The sequence below is a fragment of the Sander vitreus genome, chromosome 15, assembly GCF_031162955.1.
Source record: "Sander vitreus isolate 19-12246 chromosome 15, sanVit1, whole genome shotgun sequence".
In the NCBI taxonomy this organism is placed as follows: domain Eukaryota; kingdom Metazoa; phylum Chordata; class Actinopteri; order Perciformes; family Percidae; genus Sander; species Sander vitreus.
Window position 1 is genome coordinate 26212737 of NC_135869.1, and position 19915 is coordinate 26232651.

The window sequence follows — 19915 nt, forward strand, 5'->3', positions numbered from 1 at the left end:
GTAAGCTACATATGATCTGTTGGAGGTATGGAAGTTTGCTTCCCACTCCGCAAAAGAGACCAAGAGTGACTATTCTTGGCATATGAATGCACTTTTTTTTTTTTTTTTATCAAAAAGGGTCTAGACAGGACTGAACCACAGTCTCTACTGTCACTTTTGACTCAGATGCTGAACTCACACTTTGTGTCCAAGACAAATTTATATGTTTAAATTCTAAGCCATCTCCCTAAGAATGTGACCATTAGCACAAACTTTTTTTAAAGATATAATTTAGAGCATCAGGAAAGACACCAGACACACAGCTTTCAGTCCACCTTTTATTTTGCTTTGATCCTCTCTGCACCCACAAAAGGTGAAATGTAAGCTGATTCCCAGCAGCTTTGTATGGCTAAATAATGACCCATCTACAGTGTTTGTGGTTATAGTAGGATAGGGGAAATAGTCGTAATAAAGATAACTCTATGGGTGGAGAGAGATACGTTCCAAACACGTATATTTCTGCATGTACAGCCACATTTGAGGAAATACATCAGAGAAGAATTGATGTTGTGATACCTTTTTTAACATGAACACTTGTCACCATTGAAATCTTTTTGAAGACACAAACTAATAGTTTTAACAGCCTTCGTGAGGTGTTAAAATATCAGTATAAATGTGTCTATAATGTAGCACCTGGACTAATAATAGTCTTGTGCATTGACCACACATGTCTGTCCCATATGAGTAGAGGCAAAAGAGCTCAGACCGTCTAGTTTGCTGGTGAATATGATGTCAGATGGTGGTGGGCCAGTATTGCTGTTAAGTAGAGCAAGTTTAGAGAGCAAGTCCAGAGAGCAACGACAATTACATACAGCCTACTTAAAACACATGACACTTACTAATCCTGCACACTCATACACTAAGTCAGTGCTTCCCAACCTTAGTTCCTGAGATGTAAACCCACAGCCCCGTCAGATGAAATCAAGTAGCCCTTCAAAAATAATACCAGTCATGTTCCAAATAGTTAACATTTATTTAATTTATTTTAAAATGTTATACAGTTGAACTGCAGTGTTTAGGTTGTGTTAGTCTAGTTTGCTTTTGTCCTACTGGCAGAAGTTAGATGTTTTTTCAACTGTTTATTTGTTACTTTTAGCTAACCACTTCAACTGTTTATTATTTGTAACTTTTAGATAACTATTTTAAGTGTTTATTCGTTTCCTTTAGCTCATTATTTCAACCGTTTATTCGCTGATTTTAGCTAACTATTTCAACTGTTTAGCCATTACTTAGCTAACTATTTCAACTGTTTATGGTTTATCCGTTACTTTTAGCTAACTATTTCAACTGTTTATGGTTTATCTGTTACTTTTAGCTAACTATTTCAACTGTTTATCCGTTACTTAGCTAACTATTTCAACATGTTTATGGTTTATCTGTTACTTTTAGCTAACTATTGCAACTGTTTATCCGTTACTTTTAGCTAACTGTTTTAATTTTCTCTGCTAGCATACTCATTTTCACTCACTCTCAATCAAATATCTTTTACTAAATTAAAGTTTGTTGAGCCCCTTACACAATCTTGTTATGTATCCCCTGGCAACAGCAGAAGAACTTCCTGGTTGGGAATTATTGTGCTAAGTGACACACTTCACAAACAAAATAGGCACAAGTGCATAGCTAGGCTTCTCGTAGTCGCATACACACTAAACAGTTACATGTATTTCACAGGTGCATACTCTTTGCTTTTGTGTCTTTAATGGTCAAAGTGCTGTCTGTAACAGAATTATTCATGTTCACCCAAAATGTATTTTGTATGCGATTCAGTTCAGGCTGAGGAGCTCCTGTTTCACATGAGACACTGCTGTGACTCCAGTGAGTTTAAAATATTGCAGCAAGGCTTTCAACCACAGCTATGAGATGGGAGCCTATCTCCTCTGGCTGGCTTTGGTAATCTGTGTCAAACGTTTATTTCAGGATCTCCTGATCCTCCAGAATAAAAAACTGAGGCTAAACAAGAGTTTTTGAGAGTCAGTATCATTCTGTTCAATCTCTTCTTAACCTACTCTTGTTGGATCTGCCAGATCTGTGATGCAGATCACTGCTGTTTCTGTTGTTGCATTAATATTAGATAGTAAAATCTTAACAACCAAGTCATTTTAATTCCAGTTCAGTCTATTCGCAGGCCTCTCCTCTCCCTTTTGATTAAAATTCCATGGCATGGCTTACAGAAATTGACTTCAAATGCAACTAATGATTTTACTCACTCATGCAAACACACATTATGCATTTTCATTTCCTATCTGTCACGCTTCTTTAAGCTTTGAAGTGTAAAATACCTTCCGTTTTAGCCTAAATCTTTTACTTTCACGGCAACTAGCAAATTTATTTTATGCATGCATTTGCCTGTAGTAAATATATTCATTTTCTTTTTGATTAATAGGCTTTTTTCATAAACTTTACATTTCCTTTTAGAAGCATTCCAATTTCTTGGTATTTCTCTGCTGTTGAATAAGCGTTTAAAAAACATGCTGGTGTTCCATGATCATCATCATGTCCTGTCATGTTGATTTGTTAGTATGATGACTGAGGGACTTTGCGTTCAGTGTTTCGTGGCTTCATTTTACCAGTTTAAATGTGTTGCAAAATGAACACATTTTTATTGCAGTAACAAATGGATGATTTGTCCTTTTGTATTTCTGTTTTTGGTATCTTTCCAGGGAGGCTGGGAATTATCCTTTGTGTGTCAGAGTGATGTAAGACTTTAAGCCAGTGTGCTGAACTAATTGGACACTGGAAAGAATTCTCTGAAGTGCAGATTGACCTGAATCTCATTTGGCTTATGTCGTTGGTCGTCATTTCTCAAAACATTTTCAGGAACTGTTTATGTCTCGTCTTCTTCTTTTTCAAAACGTGGATACTTTGTGAAGATTGTATTCTTATTTATATCCTTTTATATTGTTTCTATCAGTGTATTTGTCCATAGTACAAAGAGTCTGTCAGGTGAAAATCATATAGAAGATATTTATAGTTATTTATCTCAGGGCAACTTGTTCTCACTCCGAACTCGTATAATACGGTTGTTTGGACAGTGGCTGTCAGCGTCTGAAGCGACGAAAAAAGCGCCTTTCAGTGTGTTTGTAGAACGTACTGGGGAGAGCAGCATCTACGCGGGATTTAGCGAGTAGTATGTAAGGGGAAATTCCACATGGGGAGATTGGTCAAGTGTATCTCGCTGCAGCCTGCGGGAAGGCGGGGCTTGACATCAAGCCCCACCCACATCCAAGTCAGTCATTTTTCTTTGCTTATGTGACTCCCCCATACGCTGGAACGGACCAAGACGGCCTGGTAGCATTTTTTACTATGAATGAAATTATTTGGATAAATGCCATGTTTTCATTTTGAATCTTTTAATTTTATTTGAACATTTTATATCCGTAAATGTAAATGATCTGAAAGAAAACCGAATATTCACCAATTTTGAAACTTATATTTTGGAACTTTAAAACGACCATCTGGACTCTGAACATTTACAATTAACACCTCTTTAATGTAAATTTCATGCGCCCCTTTTTCGAGTATGTATGTATGAATTTAATGTTTTCAATGTGTTTATGTATCTGTACTTGAATAATTAAGTTAAGTCGCAAAGCTGATATAGCCTCTTGTTTCACATTAGATAGAAACTGATGATGTAGGCTAAACACAAACGACATTTCATGCAACAGTGAAGTTTTCATGTAGTTAATGTAATTGGTCCAGTGTACTTTTTATAAAATGTAAAACTACTATATTATATAGACTCATTACATGCAAAGCGAAATATTTCAAGCCTGTATTTGTTATAATTTTGATGATTATGGCTTACAGTTTATGAAAACCCTCAGAAAATGTTTATATCGTGAAAAGGTCCAATATTGTAGGCTCAAAGTGTCCCACTCTAATCAGCTAATTAATCCAAAACACCTGCGAAGGGTTCCTGCTCCTCAGATATTCGGCTTCACTCAGTGACCTACACAGTAACACACCTGATGTAAGTACTTCAAAAGGTCGAACACACATACAGATGTCTAGACAGTAAAATGGCTACGTGATTACCGTTATATCCGAGGGTTGACGTTGCATTTTAACGGGGTAGTGCAAGTTTCTGCTGTGGCTTAGCTGAAGCTAACGCAGCCTGAGCTTTCACGTTGCAATATAAAAGGTGTTGACCGTTGACTTAGCAGTTAATTTACATGTTTACGAGCATGTTCGCAAACTACACCAAGAGACAAATACCGAGGAATATTGAAAGAAAGCAGGGGAAACTATTACTTCCATACTTTTTAGCATTGGCTAATTAGCAACCTGCCTGCCATTAGATGTTAGCTTCCGAGCTAATTAGCAGCTAGCCCCAGAAGTTCATGAAAACAAGGCTTTCACCGGAGCAGTCTTACGTTATTCCCTGAACCACTCTTTTCGTTTTAAAATCGGAAATCAAATGAACGAAAAAGTACACGGGCCCAATTACAGTTCACTGTTGTTGCATGAAATGTCGTTTGTGTTTAGCCTACATCAGTTTCTATCACTTAATGTGAAACAAGAGGCTATATCAGCTTCAATACCGTCTTGGTCTGTTCGAGCGTATTGGGGAGAGACGTAGGCAAAAAAAGACTGACTGACTTGGATGTGGGCGGGGCTTGACATCAAGCCCCGTCTTCCCACAGGCTGCAGCGAGATGCTCCTCAGATTGGTTGGGGTGGTGGATGGGTCAAACACAGGACTTTCACCCAAGAGACCGGGGTTTGTGTCCCGTCTTTAACCATCCTGTTATTCCCGCGTGTCACGGAAGCAGGAGCCCACCCACGACCTTTTCCTAAACTCAACCGTCCCGTTCTTCCCGCGTGTCACGGAAACGTAAGCCAACCCACAAGCTTTTCCTTAACCTAACTGCGTCAAAAGAGACGCCAATAGTCCCGACCAGGCGCGTTTAGTTAAAGCGTGTTATATGACGCTAAAGGAGACTTTTAGCGTCAATAACAATGACAAAGGCACCTGATCAAGCGTCCGTATTTTACGAGATGGGAGTGAGAATGTGTTGCTCAGGGCGAATTTCTTTAATTGCTGCAGTTGTGTTTGTGTGATTTGGTGTCATGTTAAGACACAAATGTCTCAACCATCAACATATTGAAACTTGTCATTAAGAAGCGATCCTAACCACTTTGGGAAAAAATCAATATTACCTTTTGATTCACCTGTGTGCCGATGCATTTTACGTACAGTAAGAGTGTTCTTCCCTGGCTGCCACCTGGCCAAACTATCCCACTTTTCTTCTGAAACCTCTAAGCGATTCTCTAAAAATTGGGATTACGCTGCAGAAATGCAGAACCTTCAAAGCAGAGTCACAGCAAGGGCCTCTCTGCCATAAAATCCTGTTATTTTTTTCGCCTCACAGACTGAGGCGAGCTGTGAGCTACATGTGCAGCAGCAAGTATGTGGGTGTGCAATTATTAATATGCCATATTTCATTTGATGCAGGAATGAAAACACTGCACAAGGAAAGAAAGAAGCCAGTGGACAACTTTGCTATCCTGCAGCCATTATAATAAAGTCAGAATATAAAACAAGAGAATAAACTTTGAGATGCATGTTGCACAGAATATGCTGAATAGTATTTGTTGAACCCTAACCTTGGCTTTGATGTTATTTGAATCAGAAATGAAAGCAAGGACAAAATGAGAATTTCTTCATAAGAAAACTTGGATGATTGTTTTTTATTCTCAGTGTGATAAAGAATGTCATTGAACAGTCCAGCAGAGAAAATGGGTGCAGACTTGACCTTGGCTTTGATGTTAGACGAAACAGAAAGGTAACAGAAGAAAAATAACCGTAGTTGATGTCGATAGTTTTAACTACTAGGAAAAGATTGTGTTTTGGTTTAAAAACTAAGTAGCCTACGTTTGTTATGTCACTTAACTTAAGTACGTGAAGTAGTGACTTAAATATGTTTCGTGTGTAACTTAACTTACGACTTGACTTGCAAGTTAACTTATGTACGTAAGTTAAAATTAGTCGTTGACTTTTGGTTTCACACGGGATATGAACTATTGTATCCTGGGTGAAAGTCCTGTGTTCGTTTGACCCATTCCTCCCTGCATGGACTCTTTATACATCGTCACCTCACTTCTTACTTTGCTCCCGTCATAATTACAAAGGCCACAAGTGGTCACCGCGACTAAAAACCTGAATATTAGTCGTTATAAGCTGCTTAGTCTATATCCACGATGTTCCACTTCTGGGATTGCTCCGTTGCCGCCGGGAATTCTGCTGGATGTCACTCTTTTTGGCCGGATGTCTGTTACATTTCGCTTCCTTTTTAAACTCCGGTGGATTTATGAGGAAGATGGTTAACTGCTCCTCAGATATCTGCAGGGTAAATCCAGACAGCTAGCTAGACTATCTGTCCAATCCATAGACTTTATAATATAAATGGACAGAGCATGTGTGACGTCACCCATTGGTTTGTGGAGATCTGCTATGAGTCGTCGAGTTTGCCGTTACGGGCGCAGCCATCCTGGTTGAGGATGTGACGATTTTAGATGAGAGGCAGGAGTGAGGGAGGAGCTGCTTACACTCTACGTTACGTTACACACTTTCACTGACAATCCCATCATAGCCACGCCCTAAAACACCCCCTGCTTTATCGCCGATTTTAAAATCAACGAGACCATAATTCAAAAAATCATTCTGTGTTGCAGGAGACTTAAAACTAGCGATTGAGACTATCAACTCATTATGAAAATGTTTACTGAGGTAATAAATCAAATGAGAAGTGGGTCATTTTCTCATAGACTACAGAAACCGAGTTCAGATAGAATGCAGGTTTAAGGCACTTCCGCATTTGCAGCACTTCGCCGACAGTCTATGGTCCAATCTGAGTTTTCTGTTGCACGACTAAAACATCTTTTGAACGTCCACATGTTGTACCAAAACAAGTTCCTTCCCGAGGCTATGTCGCAGAGGCACCGTGGCTCTGTCTGGTGCTTAGCACCGCCCATGACGATTGTGATTGGTTTAAAGAAATGCCAATAAACTAGAGCACGTTTTTCTCCCATCCCGGAATGCTGTGTGGACTAGCCAGACCCTCCTCCGCAGCGCTGTGGAGGAAGGTCTGGCAATGCAAGACTATAAGCTGCTTGTTCAAACACCCCACGGGGTCGCTTTTGGGGGCAGTATAGTCTCACAATAGCTGAAAAATGTCAGCGGTGGTTGGGGTGGAAGACTACAAGTTTGAAAACGAAACAAATCTGGGGGGTGTGGAGGTAGAAAGAAGTTCTCTCTGCTTGAGGCTAGCAGCTCGAGGCTACATTAGCCACTACTACATCTCTGATCGAACAGTCGGCGGTCGAGTTGTGTTGTGGGTAATGTAGGTTTTGATAAGTAAAGAAAATGTATGAATAGGCTCTTCTTGTTCTGCTGTTTCGATTCTTATCCTTTTTCAAATGTCCATCATGAGTCTGACACTGTTGTAGAAGCACAATGCTAAATTGGTGTAGTACTCTTTAAATTATCTGTTATGTATTGTAACAATTTACAGTTTACAATGAACATTAGTTGCCGTCACATTTTAAGTGTAAAAATCAGAGCCTAAATTAAAGGCCGAAGCAAGACAAGGTATAACCACACAACTACACAGCAAACAACACTGGACATTCAAGTTAAAACAGAAGAATCCAGTCCAACAACGGAGAGAGAAACAGGCCTTTCTGCACATATTTTGGCCTCATCAAATTCCATACACCCAAACGTAAGTGTGAGGAGGCTCTATACAGTTCAAGAGTCACTGAGGAGAGAATCACACCAGAACGATGAGCAAACAGAGAGAACAAGACAGAAAGAGGCCTACCCTGCCCTCCTCTTTGTTTACAGATGAAATCATTTACAGAGCAGAGAGGAAGATAGTTGGATGAGGGGATATATTTCTTGAGGCTTAGCAAATAACAAAACCATCATTATATGAGTAAAGGCTGCTTCATCTGTCTTCCTCAAAAGCTCCCAGCCTCCTATGCATTTGTCATGACTTTAACACCATAACAAATAAATTATATTTCATCTGTTTTCCTCATTACTTACATTACAATTGATCACTCCCTGAGCACACAGCGGAATGTAGCTGTTGTGACAAACATAAAAACCCATTTACACATCTGCAATACTCGCACAGTGTGTGGGACTCACAAAGGGCCAAAATATGTTCAGAGATAAGAGAGACAATCACTGAGAATAAACTTGACCTGATGAGGGAAGCGTTTGGTTTTTTCATCCTCCTGAAAAAAACTCTTTCACACTTTGGGATGCCCACGTTGTTATAGTAGTCGAGCCAACTGCTCAGCGTGGGTGTGGAGCAACAGAGAGAGGTTTAGAAAGACAGGAGAGCAAAACAGTGAACGTGAGATTGAAAGGAGAGGGGCGGGTAGATTGGGTGAGGCTGTAATCTGGGTTTAAAGGCTTCAGTATTAAGGGAAAACACTTATTAGATTGGAGCGGTGAGCGTTTTCTCCTCGGAGGGAGAGACTAATTGGATATCACTAAATCAGAGATGCTGACGTTGTCATGACACAGGACAGGAAAGAGGAGGTGGATGACGCTCGCACAGGCTCAAAAGCAATGGAAACGGAATTACTAGCAATTAAAAGAGGCCGAGGCAACCCAGAAACAGAAACACACACTAACATGCACACACACTTACAGTATATATATACTGTGGTCAAGTTCTGCATGGTTTTATCAAGCACACATACACATTATACCAAGGGAGAAAAAGGAGGTTCAGGGATTACTGTGCGTCTCTGTGTGTTGGCATGCGTAACACGTCAGGGAAATGAATGCCTTTGCTGTAATTAGATTCCTCACTGCCTGCATATCACCCAAATCTCAAGCATTGCCTGCAAATCAGTCCACTATACTGCTGCGAAAACCTGTGAGGCAACCAGGAGAAAGAAATGTGAGAAAGCAAAAGGACAGAACAGACAGAGAAAGTGTCTGAATGCAGAAAGGAGCGATATAAGATTAAAGATAGCAGGTTGAATTGAGGAGAAATGAGGAAGCAAAAGGTTATTCAGCGTAGCAAGTGCTCAGAGGCATCCCTCCTCTCAGGCTTTGCACACCAGGGGGAAATGAGTCTGAGCTGATGTGATGTGATTTTATATTCGGCTGTGTCACGTGCTCATGTTTTCAGTCTTATACCACACGTAGTGAGACTAGAGCAGCTCTCTGCGTCTCTGTTGCCTTGGATTTTACATTGTGCACATGTTTCCTGTGTTTGCCTGCAGACCTAATAAATGCGGCATTCATTTCTGGATTGAAATAAAAAGGAATGGTACATGAAAAGGAAAAGTAAAAAATCAGAGCCTAAATTAAAGGCCGAAGCAAGACAAGGTATAACCACACAACTACACAGCAAACAACACTGGACATTCAAGTTAAAACAGAAGAATCCAGTCCAACAACGGAGAGAGAAACAGGCCTTTCTGCACATATTTTGGCCTCATCAAATTCCATACACCCAAACGTAAGAGTGAGGAGGCTCTATACAGTTCAAGAGTCACTGAGGAGAGAATCACACCAGAACGATGAGCAAACAGAGAGAACAAGACAGAAAGAGGCCTACCCTGCCCTCCTCTTTGTTTACAGATGAAATCATTTACAGAGCAGAGAGGAAGATAGTTGGATGAGGGGATATATTTCTTGAGGCTTAGCAAATAACAAAACCATCATTATATGAGTAAAGGCTGCTTCATCTGTCTTCCTCAAAAGCTCCCAGCCTCCTATGCATTTGTCATGACTTTAACACCATAACAAATAAATTATATTTCATCTGTTTTCCTCATTACTTACATTACAATTGATCACTCCCTGAGCACACAGCGGAATGTAGCTGTTGTGACAAACATAAAAACCCATTTACACATCTGCAATACTCGCACAGTGTGTGGGACTCACAAAGGGCCAAAATATGTTCAGAGATAAGAGAGACAATCACTGAGAATAAACTTGACCTGATGAGGGAAGCGTTTGGTTTTTTCATCCTCCTGAAAAAAACTCTTTCACACTTTGGGATGCCCACGTTGTTATAGTAGTCGAGCCAACTGCTCAGCGTGGGTGTGGAGCAACAGAGAGAGGTTTAGAAAGACAGGAGAGCAAAACAGTGAACGTGAGATTGAAAGGAGAGGGGCGGGTAGATTGGGTGAGGCTGTAATCTGGGTTTAAAGGCTTCAGTATTAAGGGAAAACACTTATTAGATTGGAGCGGTGAGCGTTTTCTCCTCGGAGGGAGAGACTAATTGGATATCACTAAATCAGAGATGCTGACGTTGTCATGACACAGGACAGGAAAGAGGAGGTGGATGACGCTCGCACAGGCTCAAAAGCAATGGAAACGGAATTACTAGCAATTAAAAGAGGCCGAGGCAACCCAGAAACAGAAACACACACTAACATGCACACACACTTACAGTATATATATACTGTGGTCAAGTTCTGCATGGTTTTATCAAGCACACATACACATTATACCAAGGGAGAAAAAGGAGGTTCAGGGATTACTGTGCGTCTCTGTGTGTTGGCATGCGTAACACGTCAGGGAAATGAATGCCTTTGCTGTAATTAGATTCCTCACTGCCTGCATATCACCCAAATCTCAAGCATTGCCTGCAAATCAGTCCACTATACTGCTGCGAAAACCTGTGAGGCAACCAGGAGAAAGAAATGTGAGAAAGCAAAAGGACAGAACAGACAGAGAAAGTGTCTGAATGCAGAAAGGAGCGATATAAGATTAAAGATAGCAGGTTGAATTGAGGAGAAATGAGGAAGCAAAAGGTTATTCAGCGTAGCAAGTGCTCAGAGGCATCCCTCCTCTCAGGCTTTGCACACCAGGGGGAAATGAGTCTGAGCTGATGTGATGTGATTTTATATTCGGCTGTGTCACGTGCTCATGTTTTCAGTCTTATACCACACGTAGTGAGACTAGAGCAGCTCTCTGCGTCTCTGTTGCCTTGGATTTTACATTGTGCACATGTTTCCTGTGTTTGCCTGCAGACCTAATAAATGCGGCATTCATTTCTGGATTGAAATAAAAAGGAATGGTACATGAAAAGGAAAAGCTTATTCATGTTTTTCTTTTTTCTTTTTCCAACAGCCACATATTAATTAGATTAAAAAAAAGGAAAGGAAAAAAGAAAGAGTAAGCTGATGTTCCAGGTCTGTTTCATTACTGATCTGTATACACGATAAATATATATATTTTTTTTTTACTGCTATAAACATCTGGAGAGCTTTTAATGGGAACATCTGTCCAAAGATCTTTTCAGTGCGCTGGACATAAATCAAGGCCAATCCACAAACAACACTCAACAGCTAGAACCTCAGTTTGTAGGGAACAACCAAAAGAGAATAGCTGTCTTACTACACACACACACACACACACACACACACACACACACACACACACACACACACACGTTTGGATGGCTCACAGTGCCTGTTTTTGCCGCATAACTTGATAAACTGTTAATGAGCAAGATTAATGCCTGTTTATATGTTTATGTCTTCGCTCGCAGCCCATAAATTGACAATTTGTTGAGCTTCATTATTCAGCCCCATGTGTGTACAAGGCAGAATATGCCTTTGGCTAGCTACATCCCATTCCAGCTCACAGTGTAGTAATGTACTCATTAAAACTTAACTGAGTCTATAACAATGCAATGCTGCGATTGCCGCTTTTAGGCAGTCATTAAAACCAGAGGGGGAATACACATTATAAATCCTATATGTTGTGAGAGGCTGTGAAATAATTAAATCGACCCTGTGCCGAGCATTTTAAAATAGAAAACAAACCCTGTGACCTCGTAAAGCACACTTGGAGTCTGGTCCATGAACGTGTCTTTCTAACTCAATAAAAAGCTCTGCCTAGTAGAAATCCAATGCTAGATATGGCGTGAAGAGTCTGAGAGTCCTTTATTATTAAATGTGTGCCAACCAAATCCGATCCAATATTTGTTTTAAAGCGCTGCTTTATGAAAATAGAACCTGTGTCCTAATCTTTTTTTGATGATAGTATTTAGTGCAGAGGAGTGTATGTGTGGATCTGCTATGGCCAAACCTGCAAAATGTCACTGAAAAAGAAACAGACAAAACAAATACGAGACACAAAATGACTACAAAGAGAGACAAAATGACTACAAAGAGACAACAAACAGCACAACATACGAGACAGATAAAAAGGACAACAAAATAAAACAATGACAAATGCACAGAGAGAGCACAAAGTGAAAACAAAGATACACAAAACAACTACAAAGAGACACAAAATGACTATAAATAGACACAAAATGAAAACAAAGAGACAAAAAAAGACAACAAAGGGACAAAAAAGACAACAGAGAGACATAAAAACGACAACAAAAATACACAAAACGACAACAATCGGACACAAAACGACTACAAAGAGACACACATGTTCCCTACACTACAGCTACAACTTCAACAGCCTCCTCTGCACCCAGATCAGCTGTAGGCATGTGGAGCCAAGGTGGCTGTTTCCCTTGAGCCCCTGACTGTTACAATGTGCAGACATACACAGCAGCAAAGAAAGATGGTGTGAGAAAGAGGTCCTTCAGAAAACCAGGGAGAAAGAAGAGACACGATTGGAGGAAAAGAGAATACTTAGGAGGAAAGAGCGAGATGGGGAATAAAGAAGTGATGCTACAGCTCCCTGCAAGAGTTGAAAGGAGGTAATTCTTCAGACGGTGCTCAGAGAGAAGAGAGTAGGCGAAACAAGGGAAGAGCACTTTCTACCGCTCCCCTGTTACCACTGTCAGGGCTAATTTCTCATTACCAGTCTTTGCTGGCGGCTCTCATGCAGTCAGGGAGAGGTCAGGAAAGCTCCAGAGAGACAGGCTAACAGGGAGGCTCTCATTGAACTGTATAGCATAACAGTCCAGAGACATGGAAAGACTCTGAGGAATGGTCTCAGAAGAGGATTCATGAGGAGGTGCTTTCATACAGCTAATTGTGGGAACTGAAGTATATGTAACACTCGCATGAATATTCCCATTCATATGTTGTTTTAAAGTGAGCAGAGAAGCCAAAATGTGTCAGAAATTGAGACTTCTCATGCCCACCAATGTCTGTCCTACTCCAAGGGAAATGTGTGATATTTAATTTGCGGGGAATTTGAGGAGAAAGTATACAGGAAATGGAGCTTTAAGTGAAGAATTACAGCATTGGCAACAGACCACAAGCAGGAGAAAGAGACAAACAAAAAAAAGAAAAAATCCCCAAAATCCCCCAAAAATGAGTTGTTCTCATAAAGTGTGAACTCACTCATTTGGATAAGGGCCATATATGTTTAAATATATTAAATTGATGCTTTATTTTGTATTTTTAATACACTTTTCAATCCATGATGCAAACAATGGGTTTGTTGAAGCAATCATGTTATGTCATTACAACTGGTAGTCACTCCTTTATACCTGCAGGGGGCAGATGAGTCTCACTCAGCAGAGCAGTGTTGCAGTTTTCTAGTTTCTTCTCTCCTCTGTGACAGTAAACTGAATATCTTTGAGTTGTAGACCAAAAAAAAAATGACATTTGTCATCTTGGGCTTTGGGAAACACCGATTGACATTGTTCCCCATTTTCTGACATTTTATAGACCAAACAACTAATCGATTAATTGAGAAAATAATCAACCGACTAACTATGAAAAAACTCGTAAGTTGCAGCCCTACTTTAGTGTTTGGTCAGTCACTGTGTGGGAGAGGGTGAAAGAGGACAGATTACTTTGGTTTCACACTGCTGTGTATCTGACCACAGCTCAGCATCACACACACTTCATGCATACCAGAGTCAGCTTTGAACAAAGTATGTGGTTATGTGGGTGGGTGGTTCTCTTGGCGAGTTGACTTCTAATCCTCTGCGCGATGTGATCGGGGTGTTGTAACCAATTTAGACATGTGCTGCGTGCGTGTGTTATGTGTATAGTGTGTGTGTGTGTGTGTGTGTGTGTGTGTGTGTGTGTGTGTGTGTTTGTTATGTCACCTGCACACCTGTGTGTATGTGTGCTAATCAGAGGTTAGAAAGGGAATCACAGGTGAGAATGGGGGATTGAGGAATTAGGATCTGGGAAGCCACACAGTTTTTCAATCCCAGCTGTGTGCAAGTGATGTTTTTAGATCTCGTCTGCACAGTCAGTTTTTAAATGCATTTATAAAATAAAGGATTAACCTTTAGATGATGGCGGACCTTATTATTTGCGCCAGCAAGCGTTGGAAATGGTTTCAAATTCCCTCCAGTGGCATTTTTTGTGGTCGGATTGCCACTACATGGGGCTTTAGCTGCGGTAGATAGACGCTCCTCTGCTAAGGCCTGAGCTTATGCATCATTGCTTAATAGATAGTATACCAATACACATTGGTACAGACCCTGGCATGTTATATTCCACTGTGCAAACCTCTGATTGATTTACAACATATAGTCTATGATTTATGCTACATGTGGTCAACAGTACTATCTAGTTGCTATATCTTTGACCACAAGAGGGCAAACAACCAACAACCTCACAGCAACAGAACCTTGATATATATCATCTGCTTATCAAGTTTTTATGTGCTGTGTTTTGTACCTGGCTAATGTAAGGCCGATATTTATTGGTGTTTCAACTCTGGTTTGGTTCATCAAATTATTGTCTCGCTTTGCCAGACGGGTCTGGCTACTCCACACAGCATTCGGGGATGGGAGGAAAACATGCTCTGGTTTATTGGCATTTCTTTAAACCAATCACAATCGTCTTGGGCGGTGCCAAGCACCAGAGAAAAGCTGCTGTACCGCTGCAAAATAGGCTCGGAAGGAACTTGTTTTGGTGGAACATGTGTACGTTTAAAAGTAGTTTTAGTCGTGCAACAGAAAACTCAGATTGGACAGATAGTCTAGCTAGCTGTCTGGATTTACCCTGCAGAGATCTGAGGAGCAGTTAACCATCTTTCTCACAAATCCACCGGAGTATAAAATGCCAACATAAAGGAAGCTCAAGGCAACGGATATCAGGCCTAAATGAATGAAATCCGGCGGATTTTCCGGCGGCAATGGAGCAATCCCTGGAAGTGGAACGTCAAGGATATAGACTAATCAAATCATGACTTCAAGGTCAGATCTACACTGTAAAACTTTGCAAGCTAGTTTAACTTCTTAAAGATCCTATATTTCAAAAAGCTAGATTCCCATGTTTTTTTTTGGTGCCATATAAATACTGTGAAAATATCAAAACGCTTAATCCACAGAGAAATGCACATAGCCCATATTCAGAAACTGTGCCTTTAAACCAGCCGTCAGGATTTCCATTTGGCTGTTGTGATGTCACAACTATACTATATATATGTACCGCTATATATATATATATAACGACAGCAGTTTTGGTTGTCGGAGACATGCGAGGCAAAGTCTAAACGACCATCGTTGGCATTCTCACATGAGGGCAAAAGTGGGCGTTTGTTTAGTTTCCTGGGAAGAGATGAAAGGTCAGCACTGGCTGGGTTTCCCTACCGTTCAGTCAGAACTGAAGAAGTCTCTCAGATGGGACACAAAACGTCTTCGTAGCACCTTTAACCAAGTCTAGTTGCCCTTAATGAGAGCCTTCACAGACAAGTTCTGAAATGTGTCTTGATGAACGAAAACTTTAAATCAATAAAACTTCATCTCTCACACTTACTGTTAAGGAACGGGCTACTCAGCACTCTAGATTATGGAACTTTATTCGGCACTGGTCATTCAGGGACACAGCTCTGGTACGTTTTTTCTATGAGACAGGGATCTCCTAAAATAAGATGTACAGCTGAGAGAATGTGAGTCTGAAGGAAAGCTGAAGGGGTTGTTGGGTGCAACTGCCAGGCCCCGTGGCATCCTGTCACTCTGTACCACTGCGTGTCACAACTCAGTTGCAGACGAAGTGTTGGTTCACTGGTTGGCATGTTGTGTTAGCGGCTGCAAACATGTGATTTCACTTACCACTTTTAAAAACCACGAAGAGTCAGAAAAGATGGAGGGCTGGGGTAAAAGAAAGATGTAAAAAAAGATATATAAACAGAGGGCGACACACAAATGCCTCATTTCCAGTGCATGATTCGGCCTGACTCAACTCGGTTCGATTCACATTGGTACCAGGTGCCATTTCTTTGCCACTGCAAATAGTAACCCCTCAGTGTAGGCCTCGTTGGATTCTTTCATCAGCAACAATGTCTGGACTTCTTTTGAGAGGGCTGCAATTTTTCATAATGTGGGGCGAGTGAATCAAAAAATTGCAGTCGCAATTGACGGTAGCTTGACTATGTGAAAATGATTGGTTTCTGCAGGATGTTCTGTGTGTTTTAACTGCACCTTCTAGTCTCGGCTCAGCTTGCTTACCAAAAAAGTACCAGGTACCAGCTGATATCCACAACTTTTGCCAATGAAAAACCAAAAAAGAGCGACTCGAGTTGAGTAGAGCCGTATCGTGTCATGCAGTGGAAATGCGGCAAACGAGATGAGAAGCTATCAAATGTGGATGAAAAACTGACATTTCATTGGCAGAATATTGACAGTGTGACAAAAAAAAGAACACAAATACAAATTGTTTAGGACAGATACCTAGCAGCCTTTAAATATGGCAGTATGAAGTCCTGAAAGTAGAGTTCTGGTGGCGTAGTGACTTGCTGGGATAGTTGGTGAACTGCTGTAACGATAGATTGCGAGCTAACCGCTAACATGCTAGTGTTTCTCTATTTCATCTGTAGTAGGCTGTTTTAGAGGAAAATAAAGAAGAAAATAAAGCTATATCCAAGCTTGTTAGATGAGCTTGTTTAATAACGGGACAATACTTGTTCCATTGACTTGGGTTAGTGTAACTGTCTGTAAACCATTTCTCTTTTGTGGAGCAGTTGATAATCCGATAGAGGAGGTTAAACAAAAGAAATAGTGTGACACAGCTAATAAGCTACGATAGCTTACCCCACTTTGGACTCCCTGTCAAGACAGATAGCTATTGCTATTGGTCAAAGTGCAAATTTGAAGGTCCAAATTCTAATTCTGAACTTGACACAAAAAATGTATTAATTCATGTAATTCAAGCCTTCAAAATAAAGGTCCCAGGATAGCCATTTATATACATATTCATACATTTTACAGCCATATATATCCTTTTATACCCTTTTATATAGCTGTATTTCTCTGGCAGGCAGACAAAGCTCAGCTTGAAATACAGCTGTAATGTTTAAGTTTAGAATCCTTAAAAGAACATGTAGATTCCAAGACTTTTGACTTAAGCTTTGTATAATGAGCAGGAATACGTAGCCAAGAGGAAAGGATGCAGAACAACAATCAAGAATTTATTTTTTGAAATGGAGGGATGAAGAGAGGGTGAAAGTTGTAAGATGATAAAAAAAAAAGAAGATAGAAGGGAAAAAGAAATGAGGGACTGGATTTAAGAAAGAGATGAAAAGATACAGAAGGAAGAAGGTGCATAGCTGATTCGTATTTATAGATGAACACATTGTGGCGGTCAGTGTGTTTGTGGTTGTACATAACAATCATTGTGGGGTTCGAGGAAATTCCTTCACAGCAGACTACACAGAGCCGAGCAATCTGTTCTGCTTTCAAATTACTGCACTCGTCAACCTCTCATAAACAGAGCCGCCGTCTGTGATTGCTTGTTTGTGAATGCTATCTGATGCTGTGTGTGTGTGTGTGTGTGTGTGTGTGTGTGTGTGTGTGTGTGTGTGTGTGTGTGTGTGTGTGTTCATTTGTGGGGTCCAAAAACCAGGAGTCCAGTATACTTGTGGGGACCGGACAACTTTGTGGGGTCAAAATACTGGACCCCCATAACTTTAAAGGTCTGTTTGAGGGTTAAGACTTGGTTTTAGGATTAGGGTTAGAATTAGGTTATGGTTAGGGTGAGGGTAAGGGTTACGGTTAGGCATTTAGTTGTGATGGTTAAGGTTAGGGTAAGGGGCTAGGGAATGCATTATGTCAATGACGGGTCCCTACAAAGATAGTGAGACGCACTATGTGTGTGTGTGTGTGTGTGTGATTCTTGACAGGAATAGGTGGGTGCCTCATCCTTTGGAGAGAAGCATACTCTGGATGAAGAGAGTGTTTAAATATTATGAGTCATTTGTGGCTCAAGATCTGAAATCCACCTCTAAACATTGATTAAGCCAGAGGAAGTAGCAGTCCAAATATACTTCTGCGAAGTCATGCAACAGCTGTTCTTTATCAGAAACGTGCACTGGTCAGCCCTGCATGCCCTTTGCACATCAGACTTTATAGGAACATAAAAAATACGGTTATTTTTTGGACTGATGGGCAGGTTGCAAGGGTGCATGAATAAAAACAATGTAAATGTAAAGGAATAGTTCAACATTTTAGGAAATAGGCTTATTAATTTTCTTACTACGTTATGCTTAAATCCGGTACAGTACAGGAAATATGAAGCTACAGCCGGTTAGCCTAGCTTAACATAAAGACTGCAAACAGATGGAAACAGCTTGCCTGGCTCTGTTCAAAGGTAACAAAATGAAAGCACCAAAGCTTATCTTATAAAATGTTGAACTATTATTTTAACTCTATGCAGCTTTTCCAGGCAATGCAATACTATACAGTTAAGCTTAAGAGGTTGGTTTTGGTGTCCAAGCATAGAGACACAGACGTAGAGCATAACGTGTCACACTCTGAAAGCCACGCCCACCGGAGGGGAAAACAATTGGCCTCGCAATATGCAACCAAGGGCTTACAAAGTGCCACATTAGATGTCAAATGATTATTTTAGCAACCTATGTTTACCAGAGAGGACAGGTTAGCTGTTAGTAAGCTAATGTTAGCTATGTGTTAGCAAGCTAAGACTCTCAAACAAAATACTGCATAACTTTCTGATTGATCTTCATTCTGCTATAAGACATGTAGAGGTGCGGGGGTGGCACTGCATGTCATTGGGCTACAGTGCTGTCAATCTGACAATTGTGATTTCCATTGGATCAGAGTACTGTCACTTGGCTGCCTGTTTTGCCAATCTTCCCAGCCCTTGTCACATGACCAATTCATGTTTCCATGGTGACTATCCAAAATTCTGATACTATTGAACCAGCACTGGAATTTTTTTTTTTTTTAAAGTGCCAGACTGAGCCTATAGAAAATGTGTGTTGTATTTGGATATACAATTTGTTTAAAATGAAGACAAGTGAAACAAAAACTGAATGTGATGTTTTTTTTATTATCAAATCAGTCAGTGCCAATAAACCACACTTGAAGATCCGTGTGTCCTGCATGGTTATGCAACAGCCATAAATCTTCACAATGACAGGTTGACGTTCATATGGCATAATTCACAGCCGCAGGACAACAGGACCATCGGAGGACAGGACAGTCCTGAGTAATGTCTGTCCTTCATCCAGTCTGGCCATGCCCCCCCCATCCCACAGACAGAGCCAGGGAACGAACTCGACCTCACATCATGTCTTTTCTCCGAGTCACTTACGCCTTAACGTGTCTACTTTTTTCAAAAAGATTTTTTTTTTTAAAGTGAATCGCAGCAATGAGCAAAAACAAAATAAGACATAAAAATAGAAGGGAAATTATCTGGTGCTCGCAGTTAAGGGCCAAACTATTTGGGAGTTGTTGTTGAGTAAGTGTTTTTCCAGCCACAGGTATACCTGCTCAACCACTGAGCCTGCCCAGACAGGTCCGAATATGTGTTTTTGCCGACATTATTTGGATAGTTAGCACATTTGTGGTCATGCCCTAATTATCAAAATGCATGCACTTTCCTTCAGTTTTTCACTTCTGCGTTCATCCTCCACAGACTTTTGCTATCATAATGTTTAGCTTCAATAGAGTCTAACCCAGTTACATTACCCCTCCAATGTCACATTGTGT